Source organism: Papaver somniferum, chromosome 10 (genome assembly GCF_003573695.1).
Source record: "Papaver somniferum cultivar HN1 chromosome 10, ASM357369v1, whole genome shotgun sequence".
NCBI lineage: Eukaryota > Viridiplantae > Streptophyta > Magnoliopsida > Ranunculales > Papaveraceae > Papaver > Papaver somniferum.
The window spans coordinates 162224883-162232469 of record NC_039367.1 but is presented as its reverse complement, the minus strand read 5'-3'; positions in this window follow the sequence as shown (position 1 = coordinate 162232469).

Here is a 7587-nt window from a genome sequence, read left to right as displayed (position 1 = left end):
TCTGTATTTACTTCAGTGATCTAAAGGATAGTTTCCCCTTTCCCAATATACGCAGATGGTAGTGTCAACATCAGTATATCACAGATTATCACTAATGGACGAATATTCGGGCTATAATCAAATACCACTTGCTGAGGAGGACCAGGAGCATACAACTTTATTCGCTCCAAGAGGTTTATACTGTTACATAAGAATTCCTTTCGGATTAAAAAATGCGGGAGCCACGTATCAGAGGATGTGGAGAAGATCTTTGCCAAATAGGTTCATACGAAGTTAGAAGTTTATGTCGATGATATGCTCGTAAAAACCAAGGAGTCTGGAGATCATATAGAAGATATGAGAGAGATTTTTGATCAAATGAGATTATACAATATGAAAATAAATCTTGTGAAATGTATTTTCGGAGTTGAGTCAGCGAAGTTTCTGGGTCATATAGTTTCAAAGAAAGGAATCGAGGTGGATCCAATGAAGGTGCAAGCTATATTGGACATTCCATTCCCAGCAACCATAAAAGATGTGAAAAACTAAATGGACAATTAGAAGCTTTAGGAAGATTCATCTCAAGATCTTTGGATAAGTGTAAACATTGCTTTGACATCTTAAAGAAGGGAGTGAAATTCGCATGGATACAAGAATGAGAGCAAGCGTTGCAAAGTATCTAAGATCATTGCATCAAGTTGTCCATATTACAAAAGCCAGAACCTGGAGAAGAATTATTAATTTGTCTCGCTGCAACAAAAAATGCCCTGAGTTCTGTTTTACTTCGGACGGATGAAGGCATGGAAAAACCAAGCTTCTATATTAGTAAAACTTTTAATTCTGCAGATAAAAATTACCCGGAAATTTAAAAGCTAATATTGGCATCAATTTATGCGGCGCATAAGTTGCAAACTTATTTTCAAACCCATAAAGTCAATGTGCTAACTAGAATTCCAATAGAGCCAGTCTTAAAAAACACGAAGAAATTAGGAAGAAATAAAAGATGGAATACTCAAATTTATCAATTCGGACTCAAATTTGAGGTTCAGACTGCCACGAAGTCACATATAATCGCAGATTTCTTAACAGAGGTTCCCCAGAATAAGATGAAAGAGTAGAAGAAATGATGGATATGGAAGAAGATCGACCATACCCATACCCACGAAGATGGGAAATATTTGTTGATGGATCATCAAATAGTTCAGGTAAAGGCATTGGAATTGTGTTTACTTCGCCAGGACGAGTAAAAATAGTTTATTGCTTCCGATTAGAATATAAAGAAACCAATAACAAGAAGGAATACGAGGCCGTGGTGCATTCTTTAAGGATAGCAAATGAAATGCAGCTAGAAGAAGTGAGGATAACCAGCGATTCTCAGTTAGTGGTTCGGCAGATTGAAGGGAGATACAATGCGAGTGACCCCACGATTCATAAATATTTAGAACTCGTGAAATAACATTCTTCTCGAATACCAAATATACTCTGGAGGTACATATGCAGAGTAAATAACAGACATGTTGATGATTTGGCTTTCATAGATTCAATGATCGTGAAACCAGAAACCAAGTATATCAGAATTGAACGCTTGCTGCAACCATCAATAAGCAATGAAGACGAAGAGATAAAGGTTATGCTTTTGGAGAGTGGCGAAGAGGAATCTGTTCTAACCAGCAAAGACTGGAGGACTCCGATCCATAAATATTTGGCGAAAAAGGAGTTACCTCACGACAGATTTGAGGCGAATACAATTAAAATCAAGGCAACAAATTATAAATTACGAGAAGGGATTCTATATCTAAGATCATTCTTGGGACCATTACTAAGATGTCTGTCACAGAAGGAAGGGATAAAAGTGATGAAAGAGATACATTACGGAGACGATGGTAATCATAGTGCAACCATATCACTGGCTTATAAGACTACACCACAAGGATATTTTTGGCAACATATGCATGGTGACGCGAATAACATTGATACAAGATGCGAGGCATGCCAAACATTGATACAAGATGAGAGGCATGCCAAAGATTTGGAAAACGGATAAATGCACCAGCACCAAGTTTAAATTCTATACTAAGTGTTTGGTCGTTCGCTATGTAGGGAATAAACATAGTGGGGCCATTCACGACTGGGAAGAAAAAAAGAAGATACTTAATAGTAGCAACAAATTATTTCACAAAATGGGTCAAAGCTAAAGCACTATAACATATCCGAGATGGCGATGTGTACGATTTCATTCTCAAGCACATAATATGCAGATTTGGGATCCCAGTGAAAATTGTCTCTGATAATGGAAAGCAGTTTTAAAGACAGAATGTGACAATGTTGTTCAATGCGTTCAAAATACATTCGGGAAAGTCGGCTCCACTATACCCACAGAGCAATGGGCGGGACGAGTAGATGAATAATACTATAACAACAACATTGAATAAAAGGTTAGAAGGTCACCATAAAGCATGGTGTGAACAAATACCAAATGTGGTATGGTCCTATAGGACAGCGATACGAGATGCGATAGGAATGTCACCTTTCTGTTTGACGTATGGAGCAGAAGCAGTGTTACCCACAGAGATAATTATTCCCACAACTAATAGCGAACCATGGAAGAAGAACTTGAACTCAGATCTAATTCTCGCGAAGTTGGATGATTTGGAAGAAAATAGGGAAACTGCACTTCGTCACATGACTAATTATCACCAAAGATTATCCCGAGAATATTATAAAAGGGTAAAAGAGCAGAGCTTCGTATTAGGAGAATTGGTGTTATGAGAAATCCCATCTTATCAAAAGGGTCTAAGAGGAAAGTTAGAACCTATGTGGGAAGGTCTGTATATTAAAGAGGATTGTGGATAACGGAGCGTACGAACTTGCAGATTGTCAGGGAAGAGATATAGATGACGAAGGAAATCAAATATATGGAGAAGTGGAAAGGCAAGACCAGAGATTGGATCATCCATCTAATTCAATTTATATCAAGAAATATTTTTCGTAATCCAGTGTTGCAATATTAAAACAAATAAAGAATAAAATATGTACTCATCAATCGATCATTTATACAATGAAATATTTTTTCAAATGCTTAATCAATAAATGAATGATCAATTGGGCGAAATAAGACCTCATCAATAGGAAAGTAAGACCTCACTTGGGGGATGATAAGACCCACAAAATAAAACAAAACCCTCTACGCATAGGAAGGTTGGGGACTCATGGCTTGCACCCTAATTCGTACGAAAGTGCAAGAGGCACATATGTAAGTACAAACGCGCGTCATGTTGAAAAACCCTCAGTAATTTAAAATAGGGGCAACGATAAGACATATCCTCCGAGGGTTCCTTTTATGATGGCCTTCGGTAGCGGGTGCAGAAATAAGATCAGGGCGTCGGCGTATTCGGTCGATCTACGGGAGCCTGAGACGTCTGGAGCGTTATCGGCCGTTACCGTATGGCAATTCATGTCTACGATGCAATCAGTCCCTAAGAAACCACACATAGGGTGTGACTTCGTAACCATTATCCATATCGGCGAAGGGGATAAAAAGTCACGAAAATAACTGATTGTTGTAATAACCGGATTGAAAGAACACAACATGCATGTTAGGGGTAACTTCCTTGAAGGGGCAGTCAGGGGGGAAATAAAGGGACGACACCCTCCAGATTAGGGAGCTATGTGACCAAAAAAGACGGAAATATCATGGAGCTATTATTCACGGGAATAATTAGGCCTGTCGTATTGTCGCGAATTTTCCTGACGAGGTAAGAACACGCGAGCTAAGGAGAGGTTTATGGATCATTACTTGTAACTTTTTCGAGCGCCTGGGACTTCGCCGAGAAAACTAAGAACCTGGAAAAACAGGGTGAGGCGCAATAAAACCCTAATGAGGAGCCACAATAATACCTCATAAAAACGATTTAGAATCGATGATGACAAATAAATACAAGAGGAAAATTCAATGACAACAAAATAAATATCAAAATAGTTCTATAACACAAAGGCCAGAGGTGAGATTTATACATATGGAAAATTATCATGATAAAATAACACTTAACATTGTAGGAAATTTCAAATAAGAGAAAAAGAACAACAACCAAAAAATGAAAAGGACATACTTTGGATTCAGATGCGAAAAGAAGTATAAGACTGTGACCAACACCAACCGAGTAGAGGAAACCAAGTAAAAGGGTAACGTACGAGATAAACACAGGTATGCTTCGGAACTACACCAAAGAATAAGAGGCAAGTATATACTTTAAAATTTTATATTCTTTTAAGCATTTCCTTCGCAACTCTTCAAATTCCTCGCAAAAATATTACAAAGCTACTCTCATCACTTGCAAGTAAAAAACAGAGGAAAGTATATACTAGAGAGATGTTTAGTATTTTTTACTCCAAAAGATGAGACTAACTTTGTAATCTTCATTCTAAGACAGATGCACACACATAACACATGGTATCATAGTAAATCACTTCACATGTTAAGTAAAGATCATGCGAAATAAATACTAATAATGCTAACTATATTATTTCAAAGCATACGACTGAAATTAAAATATTATAATGATCAAGTTTCGCCAGTTCCAAGTTCGCAGCCCCGAGTCGAATACATAGCTCATGATACGAATCATCCCATCCTTTTCCATGACCAGACTCTAAATTATCTTTATCCGAGAGAATAACAATAGAACCTCTATTCTTGCGAGGTTCTGCGTGCTTTATATTGATAGAGGATTTGATAGACCTTTTACATTGAAGATTCTCCAAACGAGTAAAAAGGACTTCTCCTTTCTTTTTTAAACATTGAACCCCTTCCTTTAGACATTCTACTTCTTTGCAAGATTTACGAAGATCAGCTTCCGTCATTTCCTTATTCTTATTTATTCTGGCTATATCTTCTTTCAACTGAGTGATCGAATTCTTGGATGAAGTGTAAAGATTCCTCAAGGTCGCGAGAGAAATATTAACTCGTCTGAAATCTACCTTCAGTTCTTGGTTCTCCTCGTGCAGATGAAGAGTAAGTTCATCAACATTCACAAGCTCAACAGTTAAAGGATCTACCTGAGAGTGGAGGGTCTCTAACTGTTCTTTCAGGATTTCGTTTTCCATGCTATAACTATCAATCTGAGTCCTAAGGTTCAAATTTTCTACAAGGATATCTTCAACCATGTCTTTTGCTCCAGCGGCATCCATTTGACGTTTCATAAAACGATCTTGAAGAAAAATGAAATAAGAAAATAACAGAAAAAGAGCTAAGGCGAGATGACTTAATCCAAAGCTCACCATCTTTCTGTTCAAGCTTCTGCGAGAATTTCTTTTCTTCGACGAGTTCCTTCTATAATTTGATGATGTGAATCTTAGCATTTTGAAATCTATCACGAGATTCTCTAGTTTCCACGTGGTTGGCGAAATGACGATTGAATTCCTACGAAGTTGTAAAAGATGATAAGAAAAGGGAGTTACGATAAGCAACAAAAGAAGAAGGTTAGAGCTTCTCCAATAGAATGTGTTGTGCTTCCTATGTGGCAGGGGTTGGAAGACATCCAACAGTTTAAAGTCTAGTTTTACCATGTATTTAGGAATTTAAGAAAATTGATCTCCAACCAGCGGTGTTTAGATCACTTATGTAATCTGCTTGTGCTTATCTGATTGGTTAGATATAGTTTTTATTTTGTTTTAATTTATTTTTCAGTTATTTTTGCTTGAAAAATGGTGACTAGGCATTCTCAGATCCTCCAAGGGACCTCTAAAAATAGAGGATGGGTTAGAGGATGTGGGGATAACTAAAACGCCAACTCATCTCTACATCCGGTATCACATCTCCATTGGAGAAGATTTTTTGGTAAAAATCTGAGAAGACCTATGTGGCCTTGGATATAGAAAATTGTCTAGGTCTGGTTGGAGATGCTCTTAGAAATTACCAAAGTCTTCAGAGCAGCATGTTGGTTAAGAGTAAGGGAAAGCGAAGCATTTTCCATGTCGTACTGATCCAGAGATGTGAAAGTGTCCGAGCAAAAGGAAAGTAAGGCATCAACAACATAAGTGTAGGTGTAGATAATCCACAAGGCTAGGTGGAAAAATCCTAAGCTATGATACACTAAAGAACAAAGAGCGGCGAAGCATAAGATAGAACCAAACGACGCAAAGAGCGAGGCATCACGTGGGTCCGACGGGATGGCCCAATAGTTGTCGGATGTGACGTGACCCTTAACTTCTGACAGGTTGGGCGAACAGTCAGAAAGCACTCGGTCAGACAAAGGAAGATGGTCAAACAAAGGAACGAGAAGAAAGAAGGACGACATCGTGTTAACCGGACGATTAAGACTCGGCCTCGGGTGAAGAACTATCGGTCAAACCAGAAAGTCGGGAGAGCAGTGAAGGTCTGGTAGGGAACAACTAAATTGATGTAATGCGACCAACATTGTAATTCTGTTGTATGTCGACCTTGGCCTATAAATATAAGGGCTGATCGAGAGAGAGAGTGGCAGATTGAAAAAGAGAGAGGAACAAGGCATCATACTTGAGTTGTGAGAGCTTCATCATTTGAGAGGGAGAGAACAACTTGTAATCAAAGAAGAAAAATAATAACATTCATCCTTTCACCCCGTGGACGTAGGTAATCATACCGAACCACGTATATCCTTGTGTCTACGTTTGTTGTGTATCTTCGCTATGTGTTAAATCATCTTCTACTTCGTTGGATGTAGTGTGTGGTTTTATACCACAACATTCTGGCGCCGACTAAGGGGAACGTCTAAGTTCTCCGGATACCTTGACTGCATGTGCCGACAGAGACGATCCAAAAGCTCCTAAAAACACTTTGCGTGTTAGTTGATGCTATGGGATGAACTTTGTTCGGTGAAGTCTGTGTATGATTGTTTGGTTTGAAGTCTATTGATATAGTTAAGTTTTAGTTGTTAGAATTGAGTCGTTAGCAAACATTTTCAGTTGGTTCGATTCTGAACAGTCAACTGGTCTTGCTTGTAGGCGAGTCTGTTTTCGTGTCTTAATCTTCGTTTTCATAGTATTTTTCGCACTTGTCTTCGTATTTTGATCTTAGTTTTTGTCTTGCGAGTTCAACAACGGAATACCCATGAACTCCCAAATAACATCTTTTATGTGTGGTTGAAGATGCTTGAGGTTCCATGTTGGATGGGGAAAATGCCAAAACAACAGCACGGCGAGGTTATCGGTCGCCGGTGAAAGAATCCAAGGAATCAAGGGAAGACATCCCTTTGTAATTCCAAGGAAGTGCATAAGTCTTAGTCCAGTTTTTTCCGTGGCGGGTTGACCTCATAAAAGTACGAATTTGGACCTTTTACCCACAAAGAACTAGGTGTTAATGATTTGGAGTCTAGGGAATGTAGGACAAATTGTAGATAATACAGAGTCGTGGTACTGAAAGCGACGTCGTACAACCTTGAAAGCGAAGTAGCATGATACCCGTCTAAAAGAGGCACTTAGAGTCTGAACATGGCAAACTGGCGAGGTCAGCATGGCAGAGTAGAGGGAATCGTACTTTTGAAACTCTGTTTTAGTGTCAGTCACATTTTTCTTCTAAAAACCGTACGTACTATAGAAACTTTTCAAAAACAAGTCAAAGTAAGGTGTTGT